The sequence below is a fragment of the Herpailurus yagouaroundi genome, unplaced genomic scaffold (genome assembly GCF_014898765.1).
Source record: "Herpailurus yagouaroundi ecotype Mexico unplaced genomic scaffold, PumYag 165, whole genome shotgun sequence".
Classification (NCBI taxonomy): Eukaryota; Metazoa; Chordata; class Mammalia; order Carnivora; family Felidae; genus Herpailurus; species Herpailurus yagouaroundi.
In genome coordinates this window covers 14,284,817-14,298,943 of record NW_024412406.1, presented here as the reverse complement: position 1 = coordinate 14,298,943, position 14,127 = coordinate 14,284,817, and the positions used below count along the sequence as shown (strand labels likewise).

Below are 14,127 nucleotides of genomic sequence, written 5' to 3'. Positions count from 1 at the left end.
GAACATTAACTTTTCACCTCCAGAACCTGTGGCTCAGATCCCCTCTCAGGCAGTGGCTAAAATGAGTTTAGTGGTCTCATGCTAGTCCCCGACGAGCCTTTTTTTTTTTTTTCTAGATGACAAAACCGCCAAACACTATGGCACAATTAGTCTCTGCTCAGGGGACTCTGCAAACCAGGATAACGGAAGGCCTGCTGTTCAGAATTCGGTAGCACATTCGGAGACACATCTCCACGTGTTTGAAGGAACAAACAGGAGTCCTAGCTTGCTACCGCTGCCCCCAAGTGACACGCTGTAACAAGTGCCTCGTGGGCTCTCCTACTGCTCCACCTCTCATCACATTCACAGTTAAAGTGGCCTGAAGGCTGGCGGTCCCTGTCTGGTCGAAGGCGCTGAACGATTTCAGGCAGAGACCACAGGCACCCTATCAAGCCCCTAGAGTTCAGGGGCCGCCCTTTTAGGACAGGAGGCACAACATATGCTCCGGCTTACAATGTACCAGGCAGCGTTCAGGCCTGGAGGGCCTGGGGAAATGCCCCTCATGGACAATTCTCAGAGAATAAATAGATGTCCAGTCATCAATAGTTATGCAAACTAGTTATTTCAAGAACGCCAAAAAAAGTTTAAAGCATAACGGATACGTATCGTCAACTTGCTAGGAAACAACACAAAAACGATGTGCCAATTATTTGCACCTGAATAAATTATATCCTTGTTTACACTGAATGTTACCATTGTAATTAAATGCAAATAAAGAAAACCGTAAATCCGTTTAGTACTTAGAATCAACCTGCTCTCATGACCTTGATAAATTGTGCGGCTGCTGCGGCGGTTTCTTCTTTTTTTTTTTTTTGAAAAAAGTTTTTACACGGTATTCTAAAAATCTGGAAATCTGAATTTGTACCTGAGAACCTAGAAAATAATTGGGAATCTCAGGTCCTCCAAATCTTGCCACTCCCAGGACGGAGCACTCCCACGTGTATATTTACCAGGGGAGAAGGGAAGGTGACTGCTGTAGTTCAAGTGTAAGTTCAACTCCCAACTCTTCAAGGCCTTAGTACGTGCCTTCCATGCATCATGGACTGTGACAGGAGTAAATGGGATGTCATGTAAAACACACTGTAAAACCTATAAAGTAGTGGGGCGCCTGGGTGGCTCAGTCGCTTAAGCGTCCGACTTCGGCTCAGGTCATGATCTCACGGTTCCTGAGTTTGAGCCCCGCGACGCGCTCTGTGCTGACAGCTCAGGGCCTGGAGCCCGCTTCGGATTCTGTCTCCCTCTCTCTCTGCCCCTGCCCCACTTGTGAGTGCGCGTGCGCGCGCTCTCTCAAAAATAAACATTAAAAAAATTAAAAACTATAAAGTAGTTTACAAATAGAACTTACTGCTAGCATACTTGTATTAGTTCTTCCTTACTTAATGCCAAATTTAGCAACCTCTTTGCAGAGCTTATCATATGCAGACTGTATCTGCTTTTTCAATTACTATACTCCTGGATCACCTCCTAAGATCTAAATAGATCTTAGATCTTAGATCTTATCTGGTAGCCTTTCTAGGTCAATATTGTGAGGATCTGTCAGTCTTCATTTTGGTCGTTTCTTTGCTGCCATCCCCAGCTCTTGATTGGTAGGCACCTTGCCCCCTTGCTTTATCTGCAGACTCGGTCTCAGCCCAACTCCTCAGCCTCAACTGGGGCAGGACGTACCTCAGGCTCTCCAGACAGTTATTGCAGACGACCCTCCCCCACCATCCCCATTTGCCTAGAGTCTTTTTCATTGCCAAACATACTCCAAGTAAACGCATACTGGGGCACATAATTTTCTTTTTTCTTTGCTACTTCACTCTGTAAGGCTACAGATTTCTCTACAGTTTCCACTCATTTTGCTACCCACCAGTCCAGGAATAGGACTGACCCCATCACCTCCTGCTTCATCTAATTTAGCAGCCGGTACTGTGGAGGTCCCGGCAGGCTTCGGGCCTAAGGATCCTGAGTTTCATTAACACTAAATTTTAAAACTCATAAAATAGATATTATATATTTATGTGGTCCTACTGCATCCTAATTCATTTTTTGTCTTTGGTGTTGTGGCAGCGTGAAAGCGACGTGCTAACATCCCGCAGAGAGAGTAATTTGCACCCTTTGCTCTAATCTCCTCACTGTTGACAGGAGCATCGTGCTCCCATCAGTAACCTCTTTCAGTAGCAGTGGTGATTCTCAAATCGGAATGGTGGACATGAGAAGACAACCTCCCCAGAGAGGATCTACCAGAATTTGCAGACTGAAAAAGCTTTCTTTGAATGACATTCTGATGTATCTTCCTAGGAAGGTATCCTGTCCTCCCCACTTCCTGCAGTGAGAATCACAGTCCAGGAAATAAACAGTATGCTACCCCACCAGAAGATAGATTTTATGAAGGCGGCACTGTATCTGTATCCTTAATGGGCACTGTCCCTATTTCAGAGCAGATTTTCACTAAATATCTGGTGGCTAACAAGACTAGATCCACCTCGGGCACTTATTCCCAGAAACGTAGGAGGCAACGGGGGCGTGGGCAGGTGGGTGAGATGGGGGTGGAAAAAGGAACAGATTTTCCCCTTTAGGTCTAAGGGCCCTCCAGGGTGCAGGGCGAGGAATGGAACAGGTAGGCAGGGTCAGAAATATGGGAGAAAGGGTTTCTTGAGGAGATAAATCATCTTGCTTTGCCTTACTCAGTAAGTTTTAAGGCATCTAATGTTGTTTCAGGTCCCCATTTCTCTTATCCTTCCACTGTTAAAACTGGTGGTTTTATCCTTTTCAAAGTATGGATTGATTAATTCAGATTACTCTTGGGGGAAAGTGACGCATAAAGCACAAGCTACTAATCACAAGGGCAACTCCGTACCTACTGCTGACCGCCAGAAACCAGCAGGCGATTTGTCGAATGCGATTCTGAGAGCACAATAGTAAGAAACTGTTGTTTGCTGGGGGTCTATAATAATGCTGTTTGTGGGGCGAAATAAATAGAAAATAAGAGTGTCTGTGACAATCCATTTCCAAGCCTTTTAAAGACCATCAATATACCTTGTGAGATATTTACATTTTGAGGATCTGATCATCGTTCTGAAGACCCAAGTTTTCCTAAATTCATCCATTAATATTTTGTAGAGTTTAAAGAACAATTTAAAAGTAATCATCCTGAAAAATTATTTGTAATACTAAGACATGTCATTTTTTTCTCTTTATAATATCCAACTGCTCAGTCTTTCAAAGGAGAAAAGCAGCCAACAGGAAGTCACGGAGAGTGAGTGGCCATCATGGGGAAGTCACCAGTAACACCGGGATCTATTCAGCAGTCTCTTCCTCTCTGTGTCTCAGTGTCTCGCTCTGCCTGTGGTGCAAGTGGAGTGAATAATCCTTGTCAGCTGAGAGATTAAATCTAGCTGGGAGGGCAAAACAGTTACAATCGAACTAAATGAGAGCAATTTAGGGATAATTGCAAGGAACTAACTTTAAGTTCAAAGAAGAGATAAGGATCGTTGGACACAGCCGAAAATATTTCACGTACGTTGTAACTGAGTTGGACCCGGCAGGATAAGCAAGTGGATGGCAGACAAGAGCCTGACACGGAAGCCGGTGGGATGGACACGTGGCATCTGGCCCTGAGGAAGTCTCCACTGCGCCTCTGGAAACCAACGCTAAGGAACACTGGCAAAAAGTCCATGTAAGCTGGAACCCTGGGAATTCCCGACTAAAAATGAAAACAGCACATTAGGGGGCGCCTGGGTGGCTCAGCCGGTTGAGTGTCTGACTTGGGTCGGGTCATATCTCACAGTTGGTGAGTTCGAGCCCCGCGTCGGGCTCCAGCTCGGAGCCTGGAGCCTGCTTCGGATTCTGTGTTTTTCCCTCTTCCTACCCCTTCCCCGCTCATGCTTTGTCTCTCTGTCTCTCAAAGATGAATAAACATTAAAAAAAAAAAAAAAAAAAAAAAAAAAAAAAAGAAAACAGTGCATTTTTCACAAGATCAACTTGAAATTGTATTAGGGGATCAAGTGTTTTGAAAGAAAACTCTAAATGAGAGTATTGATTATTTGCAAGAGAACTTAAAAAATGTTGTAATATTTACACAATATTCATGTAACTAACAGAACGGGAAATTTTCCCTATTCGTAGACTAAATATATGAGACGAAGGGTCAAGAAGTGAGGGCTTTTCACTCCTGTCCTCACTACGTTTGTATGTATGCATTTCAACTAATTTGTCTTCTAGTATTCAATTCTGTATTGAATTTGTGCTTTGATAATTTCTCAGTATTAAAGAGAATAAAATCAGTAATATGAAACGATAGAAAACACACAGAAGTCTGGCTTTACTAATGTAACTGAAATCTAAATTAAAATGGCCACGAATTTGTTTTTGGGTACTTTTCATGAAGTAATTACTACTTCTGTTCAATGTTCAGCTGAGTCTTGAAATTAAATAGGAGGAAGAAAAGGGCTCCAGTGAGAGATACATTATTATGATAACCGGACATATACTGGTATCTTGATGGAGCCTTTCAGTAATGAGTATGCTATTTTTATGTGCCAGATATAAATAAGCCAAAATCCTTAGATATATTTATACTTCTGTAAGTACAGCATTACTATACTAAAATACACTACTTAATATTTTTAAATTAGGCAGTTTTCTCAGTGATCACAAATTGTATTTACTTTTCTATATTTTGCATCCATTAACCATAAAAATATATTCTGTTACAAAAATATCCTTCCGTAAACGCAAGAGTAGAAAGATGTTTCGAGAGTAGACAGAGTTTCATATGGTCAAAACCTTATGAAATCCATTATAGATGGAACTCTTAAATTGGAAAAAGAGATGATAAAATTTAGTTTTCAGAGCCTATGAAAAGATTTCTCCTTCATGCCTTGACTTCTATCTCTTCTTGCTACACTTAAACCATTATTCTTTTTAGATAAAAAATATGACCTAAGAGAGTAACAATGAAAATAATTCCATCCCTTTCTTCCTCACTCTCCCAAAAGATCAAAATATCATAAAACAGCTATGATCTTTTTAATAACACAGTTTTACAAATGCAAAACCCAAGGATGCCTCTGTAATCTTTCCCCGAGTGTCCCTGCCCTCCTGGGTGGTTGCTCTCAGTGCAATCCCGTCCGGTTCCTTCCTCCATTTGCCTGCACTCCAGAAATCCAATACCAATTAATTAGATTTCCAGTTTCAAAGCAAAGAACAAAACCCTATCTCTTCAGGGACTGTGTTAAGATGAGTCATACCACAAACTGGGGGAAAATCATTAATATTATATTCCATATGCTTTTCTTTACAAGTAATTATCATTCATGTTTTCTCTTAGAACAAAAGGAAAAGCGAATAGGGAAGCATTTGATCTCTAGAAACGTAAGTGATTCTAAAATACAGGTATTTTTTGAAGCAGCTGGATTAAATTGCTCCTTATCACTGGCATCTACCAGGCATAGATTTGAAAGTAAAATTTAAGTTTCTGGTGAGAACAGCAACAAATCAGAAGCTGTGATCTTAGCAAAAAAAAAAAAAAAAAAAAAAAAAAGAAAGGAAAAAAATGTATTTATCTTAAAAAAACTATAGTTAGCTATTTTCAAATCATGGGTTTTTTTTTGTTTGTTTGTTTTGTTTTGTTTTTTAAAGATCTTTACATGTTCTTTTAAGACATCCCTTATTGATTTTTGGTAACTTACTCAATCTTGTAATGTTAGGAGTCTGATCTATTTGTTTATTAGGCAACCAAACTGAAAACACACATACATACATTCAAAGGTTCTTTCCACAAACCATTACCAGAACAGAGTCCTATTTCCTCTCAGGGATGGTGGTCATGGCTCAAGGGACAGCCACCTAATTGCTCTAACTCCGGCACTGATGACTTAGAACCCTAAACGCTGTTTAATGTCTGCCCATTAGGGGGACGGGGCGACGCGGCTGTTATGAAAGATAACGGGAAGAACTTCTTCATCTTTTAAAATATCATCTGAAGAGACTGGGGAAGGCTTGTGGAAATTAGTCTATGTTTAAAAAGGCAGAATCCAAACAAACATCAATGATTCATTCCGTAAAAATACATCAGATGAAAGATAATCCACAGGATCTTTACACATCTATAGAGAACTTTTAGCGCTGCCCATGTTTGGATGCCTCTGACATGTGAAGCCAAGGAGGACTTTAAAAGTTATTTGTACGTTTGGTCAAATATGAGGGTAGTTGCTTTTATCGAAGCAGTGCTACTTAAAGTATTAGAATCTTTGACTAAAATGGAACCTGATACTTTATGCAGGTTTTATAATTAGTTCCACTGCTTCCAAATGAGTAAAATCACTCACCCAGAAACTATCAATTTTTCAGTAGATTGACGTCAAACACAAGTCTAATCACCTCCACAACAAACTGTAAGACTCTAGTGGGAATAGATCCACAATTCTCGTCTTTTCTTGCATTTAGGGGCTGGCTGACTTCAGGTGAAGTGACTGTCAAACCTGGCAGTAGTGAGACAGTCGAGGAGCGATGTCACGGACAAAACGACAGGCGATTTCTGGCCGAGCACCATAGATTAAATATTACAGGAAAAGTTATGTAGCATCTCAAAGGTTCTAGAAGGTAAAACCAGAGAATTATGCATCTGCACCAACTAAAATTAGAAAAGCTGCCATATGGCTCTGTGAAGCCAGCAGCACATTCTTATTCATTAGGAAGCATTCTGCTAACATAAAAACACAAGGCCCTTCCTGTGCTCTCCAAATGTGTTTATCTTTTCAACATTAATGCACTATATATCATCAAGCTGGTGAGACCTCCTGCCGTGCATATTAAAACCGCGCAGCTGCACGTTCTTTAGCAGTGGGAGGAACCTAAGCCCCAAGTTGCCTCCCTCCTTCCACACTGAGCTTCTTGTTAACATATCATGGTCTCCCTTCGGCAAGAAGAAACAGCAAATGAACCAATCTCAAGGCTATCTCCACCGGGCAGACCCCACAGCCCCCAGCCTCCGTGCTCTGCTTCAGAGAAAGCAACATGTTTGGTTTTGGTTTTCATCCACAGTAAGGCACAACTACTTAAACAGACCCGACAACCATGCCCCAAGTTTGAAACGTAAAAGCCCTACTTTTAAAATTAACGTACCGCGCTTATCGAGAGAGAACATAGTAACAAGAATAAACTCTAGGTATTAACTGGCTAAAAATGCTTTTGTCTTAAGAACTCTATCGTTGAAGCTGCTATCACCGATATATAATTTTATTTAGTTCCCCACTTCATATATTACGTTTCAACGCGTTGTTAGGTAAAACAGGCCGTGGATAGCCTTTCATAGTAAGCTATGTGAGTATGTAACAATTTGTCTAAAATCTCTCTTTTACATAATCTAAATACGCCTGTGCTGTGGGACCTTACATTCACAGGTCACAGAAGGTGAAACAAAATCAGACACACAGGGAACCGCACAGTGAAAGAAGCCTGTGTACAACCATGGAAACACGGCCTCAGAAATACTGCAAGTTCATTAACAGGAAGGCAACAAGTACACGTCACTAAGTTATTATGTGAGCATTCATTCATCCCCCAGTGCGACTGCGGTAGGTCTCCACTCGAATTTTCTTCTGCCGCGGGGCCCTGTGAGATGAAGGCACAATAAAATCTGGAAACTGCTTATTCAGGGTTCATTCTAACTCACTAGGCTCTGCTGGCTAAGGTTTTAGAAGTCATCCGAATAAGGAAACGGAGGAATCATAATTTGTTCAGAGGCCGAACAGTGAGACTGAGGCCAGATGAAGGCAGGGAAACAAAAAAAAAAATCAACGGGTGCGAAAGAAATGAGAAGTGAGGTAAAGTTCTAATTCAGCACTAAGAATACGTAAAGGCGGCATTCTCAAAAGACCAAACTACACAAACGTTTCATTTCTTTTCACATACATACGTTAACGCAAACAAGGCCAACAGAATTACATTATAGGAGGACTTAATAAAGTTTCTGATAAAATATGGAAATGACAGAAAAAGTTGTCTCTAAAACTCTTTAGGACGTTGGTCTAGGAAGTGCAAATATTTTCTCTCCCAAATCATTCTGTTTATTGGCACAGCGAGCACCACCTCCCAATATTCCTTATACTCCGGCAATATTTATTATACATCTCCCCAAATGCATCATACTGTTTCCAGATTTTAAGCATTTTCTCAGACTGTTCCATTTGTACAGATGCCCTTCCAACAGTTCTCTTTTAAGACCCCATCACTGTTCCAGAAGCTCATTACAATCAAGCCAGGTACCTTCCCCTGTGTTTCTGCAATGCCCTGTGTCTACTCCCGTAGCAGTCTACACTCATCCTAGTGTTTCAAAATGTTTGATTTGTTTTCCTATCTTTCCCTTTCACTACATTCTTGGCCCCTTGGCTATCAGAAAGATATTCTTGGGGCGCCTGGGTGGCTCAGCTGGTTGAGCGTCCGACTTCGGCTCAGGTCATGATCTCATGGTTTGTGGGTTCGAGCCCCACGTTGGGCTCCGTGCTGACAGCTTGAGGCGTGGCGCCTGCTTCAGGTTCTGTGTCTCCCTCTCTCTGCCGCTCCCTGTTTGTGCTCTCTCTCTCTCAAAAATAAATAAACATTAAGAAAAAAAGATATTCTTATTCACTGCCTGGCATACAGTGGGCGCTCAATAACATTGGGTTAATATTGAAGAGTTCCAAAGCTGTAGCTGAAATTCAGTATAGCCAGGATCTAAAAATCACCAATGCCTCTTTAGAGGGATCTGTCTGAAGAGCCTTACTGTGTACTTAACATAATGGAGATTTATTTTAAGACTCTGATTTTGGGACTCAATGTATCAGGTAGAAAAGGGATGAGAAAAAAGGTCAGAGCCCATGTGCTAAGGGCATCAAGATAATTCCTATGGTGGTCAGGCCAATTGGGAAACCATTTGGTGGTGGTTGTGGAAGTCATCAAGGCTCTTTCTGAAGATGAAAGAAAACAAAAACAGACCCACTTTATTAATCCAGATTATCACTAGGAAAGTTATAACTTGCTTCATAAAAAAATAGTAGTTTGGGCATCACGGGAGTTTTAATCAGACTCTAGGATATCCCCAGCCACTCTTAGCGTTGAAGAAGATAGACCTACCCAGGTAGAGTCCTACAAATCTCCTACCTGCCTGGGTGTTGCCTCATCAGGTTTCTTGCTCTTTCTACACACTGGGCAGGGAGAAGCCTTGGCCTCTACGGCTAAGGTCACCGCCTAGGCCAGGAGACCCATCTAGAAAGAGGAAGAGCTAAGATACCTGGAGAGGCCTGCAAGGTTCTTTTCTTAATCAACTTGGTTCTCCCCACGGCTAACATAAAGCTTATTACCACCAGAATGACATCCGATAAAAGCACAGGGAAGAAAGGGAAGAGCAGTGGGGGTGAAGGAAGGGAAGGAGGGCTGGTTCCTCTATTTCCCACTGTCCCTTGTTGCTGACCCTGCCATGAATCCCCACTTCCCTCTGACTGCTCACAGGACTTCAATCTCAAGCCTCTGCTTCACCTCAGTGATGGATGTTCGGTGACTCAAAACCCTCCCAGAACCTGACCTTCATTTGTCCGTGGGGGGCATTCTTCCACATCTAGTGTCCTTTGTGCTCCCCACTTCCCTCACGGACATGCACCTTGCTGTCCGGCTCATGTTATGTTCTGCTTGTGAGACCTGCTGGTGCTTCTCTTCTTATGCTTTTCTTCCAGCTGGGTATTTGCTCCCTCCAGTTCTCCGCAGACGCAGGACCCGATGCCTATGCCTGCTAAAGAGACTGCGACAGCCGGTTGTATGGCTGTTCTTCCCCTTTCCCCCGACCGTGATTCTAACAGTACCACAGGGAGGCCACGATTCCCTCTTTCATTCTGCCTACGAGCATCTCTCCCCGGGCCCCTCGCTGGCAGGGTCGGCTTCGGCAATCACGGGAGGGCCTCGTGAGCGTGCTTTTTAAAAAGCAGGTGTTCCCAATTTCAAGCACCTAATGCAAGAAGCTGATAATAGAACATAGAATCATCCAATTTAGAGACCTGAAACATTACATTATGCTAAATCATATCATCATAGTAGAGAAAGCAAAGCACTGATAACAATGTAAGAACTCCGTGTAAATATGTGTTGTGCTGTGGCTCTGGCCAACCGCAGAAGCAGGAGGAAACAGAGCTGAGGGGAGGGACCAGGCCATCAGGATTCCCGAGAACTAGAAGGTAAATGCAGGGTCCCCGGCAAGAGCGCTCCGTGGACAGGGACCGGACAGGCCCAGCGCACCCAGTGTCCACTCCCAGGGTCACGAGGCACGTGAAGGCCCAACTCTAGAGGCGGGCTCCAGAAGATCTCACCCTCCGTGACCACCAGAATCACCTGTGGGCGAAAATCTCTGGTAGCTAAAGATGAGGTGCCTTCGGCATCAACTCGCCAGGTTAATTACGAAGACGTAAACATAAGGTAGTTCCTATGTCAATGTTTAGGGAGGAAAAGAAGGGACTATCTCTGGTCTAGTCTCCAGCATTTCAGGCATTCTGAACAATCACTACAGGCAAAGTCTACCATCTCCTGTGAACCTGTAACCATCACCACTGGCTGTTGGTTGTTTCAATAATCCTTCTCTGTATGTTTGCTTATGCTCTTCCTGGTTCAAAAGCATGGTTTTTGCTTTAAGTTGTTGTTCCCCCCCCTTTTCTTTTTTTAACCTATTAGTAACCACATATGGAAGTGAGGCTGGCTACCCAACAGTTTAAAAAAATACACACAACATAAATACAAAACCTAAAAAAATTTTATATGTTTATTCCAGAGAAAGCCAGCTTGGGAAAGTAACCAGGTTTATTCCCCAGGGCTTTAGGTAGGAAGGAAGGAGAAAAGAGAAAAGCGTACAATCATGGGTCTAAGAAGAACTTCACTGTCAGAAGGTCTATGTTCTCTAAACTGGAACTTTTGTGGGAAGAACTACACGAAGTATCATTCTTAGGCCACACAGAAACAGAAGATTAATCTATTATATTCAAATGCCTGAAACAGTTTTGATTTGAACTCACGGTTTTACATATAAAACTGTGAGTATCCCCTTCCTCTGGGAACTCACATTGGTCCTGGTCTTGTGAACTTGGGCTATATACCAAGGCAGTGCAATGATCAGGGCTGACCATGTAGAATAAGGTGCAGGGAGGGGCACAGCTGTTATGAGTGATTCATGTTCTGTGCTAAGGTCACCACGGCCCTCTTACAGGCAAGAGCTGTCACCTTGGGATGGCACCTAAAACTGTCCCGACCAAATGGCAAGTAGAGCCTGGTCAAATAAAGGGTCTGACTTGTTTTGAAGGCCAAATATATGCAGCTTCAGAATTTTTTAAAGCAAGGTTTGCCTATACAACCGAGAAACCTGATCTGTATTTGTACATTTTCAACACACGTACCCAAATTGTCTGGTTGCAGTGAATGATCACTGTATTTAGAGTAAGGGATTAGGTGAAAAGAAAAAAAAAAAAAAAAAAAAAAAAAGACTGGGAGACATTTGGGAAATAATTCCAAAGTAGATCTTCCTAATTTCTAAAATATGAAGTTTCGTTATCACCATCAGAGTATCCTAAGTTCAAAAAACATTCTAGAGAAAGAGTTCCCGTTAAATATCCATCCAATACTGTGTTTCATAATGACGATAATAGATTTAAATACATCTTTAACATGACCCTTTCAATACCCTATGGCATGAAAATTCTCCAGTTTAAGCAGGAGTGGCAATGAATCATCAACCAACCTTCCACAACTATTTAAAGCAGTAGGCAATTAAAAAGAAAACAGGGGTCAGCTTCATTCAGACACTGACATGCCTCGCCGGGCAGTAGAAACCGACAGGAGAGCCTGTACCTTTCAAAGCCCAGAAAAAGTATGGACTAGAATCGGTCACAATTTGCATGAAGAAGTTAAAGTGAAGTTAAGAAAGGCTGACATTTACAAAGACCCCTAAACTTGGTGTCCTAACGACCTTTTCTACAAAGGAATCCTCTCCTTTATGTATGGTCCTATGATTCTCCAGCAAATTTTGTGAGTTAAGGGGAAAAATATCATGATACCTCCACAGCAATTCCATAATTCTCTTGGATTTTGTATCATACAGCGCTCTCAGATACAAAGACTTTTTAAGGAGTCAAATCCACTTGCAAGAAATTATTTAAAGTATGACAATTTTGCTCTCCCATAAAAGTTAAAAAGTTTAAGCCACAACTGAAAGACTTACAAATGCGTGCTGTGGCTATCTGATGGATAAATCAAAAAGAAAAATCCTTACGGGGTTAATTTTGATCCTCCACATAGGCCATGAAATATATAAAAATTAACTACCTAATTATGTATTAAAAAAAGACATAATAATAATTAAGTTACTTCCTATCATATTAACTGGTCTAAATTAGTTTAAGATTATAGCTTTGTTTTACATATATTGGCCACGAGATAAGTTTCCCCACCATTCTACAACCCTTCAAATAATGAAATAAAATCTTCTTAAAATGTATTCTTCCCCTTTTCAATTTTAATGATCCCTCCTAAGCTTCCAAATGCTAGATGATTCAGCACGATGCTGTCATCAAGACTTCAGAGAAGTTCTACCCAGTGGCATTCTGAAACGGGTTTAGCTCGAACACAGATGCATGGGTTGAATTCCAGAGACCTACTTTGGGAAATCCTGCCTGCCAGGGGATGGCTCATAGGTGAGGAAGATAAAGTGGCTGAAGATGTCAGATATGACACCTGGGCAGGTCCGGTTTTGAGAGCCGGAGCAAGAGTAGGCGTAGCTTTTCCTCTGTAGACGTAAAGTCTGGGCTAGAAGATGATGCTGTACTCACGCCATCTGGAACTTAGCTGTCTCTCAAGCATACGGTCTTAGGTTTGCTTCTTCAAGATGCACTGTTTGTTATTTTTTATTGTATCAATGGACAGTGGGCTTCCCAGATACTAGAATGGTGGCAGCTGTTAGCTCAGTATTGCCAAGGAAAATATTTGGCTGCATATAGGGTTTCCCGAGAGCAAGTTAGTACATGACCTCAATCTTTTCCAAGCTTATCATAATGCTGGAAGGCTGTGCTGATTCAGCAAAGCAATCTATAATCGCTTGCAAAATGCCCCTGCCTCACAGGGATGTTATGAAGCTTAATAAGATAATGCATATGAAGCACTCTGAGCTCCACAGAAGGAAAGCGCTAAGTAATAATACTCTGCATTTATAATTACAAGCCGTCTCACAAAGAACCCAATGAACTTGTCCACAAATTACAAGTAAAGACTACTTTAAATAATTTAACATAAATAATTGTGTAACAAAGGAAATGTGAAATCACTCATGTTTAAAAAGTGGAATGGACGTACTTCACAAGGCTAAGCCAAAATGAAAAAAATAGAACTAGACACGTTTCTACTAAAAGAAAATTACATTGTGATAAAACAGAAATTGAATCAGAAACTTGTAAGAGTATATTTTACTGAAGTCATCTTCAGACGTGGCTATTAATGAATTAAATTTAGTATCATTTCTATGGTTTTCTGCCAATAGACTTAATTTTTAAAAATCAAAGTCTGTGTTAATCGTAATAAATTTCTTCAGTTATGAACGGTAATGCTGAAAACATAAATTTTAACTCTCATTGGGACAAAACACGAGTATTTTACCAATGTAAATTTCTTTCTTTTTAAAATATTGAAATCACGCTGCTCTCCACCCCACCCCCACAGCATTGGTCTCCTGGGTGGCAAACACCTGTTTCCTGTTCCTCTGGACAAGCCCAGGCAGAAGAACACAATGCACGAAAGTCCACTTTAATGACGGTGTCTCCAAAAGAGCAGGCCAGGCTGAGCTGGCATCCCTGGATTCTCCGGTGCCACTATCTTTACTGAATAGTGACTGGGGCTTTTTAGGTACCTGGTGTCATTTCCTACAGGCAATCTTCCAGAAATCTCAGAGGATCCAATTTTTTTACTCTCTGTTCCTCCATAACACTGCCATAGCATCACTTCCTACATCATACGGAAATCATGTGATTTGATCTGGACCCCCTCAGACTGTTGAGGCCTTTAGCCGGAAGTTGTATTTTTCATTTTTGCGTCGCCGTTCTC

The 14,127-nt window shown here is 41.7% G+C and overlaps 1 protein-coding gene across 8 annotated transcripts in view; it reads right to left on the bottom strand.

Annotated features, from left to right (window-relative positions):
• NCOA2 (nuclear receptor coactivator 2) overlaps positions 1-14,127 on the bottom strand; it is a 293,243-nt gene that overhangs the window by 63,465 nt on the left and 215,651 nt on the right. The window lies entirely within an intron of this gene.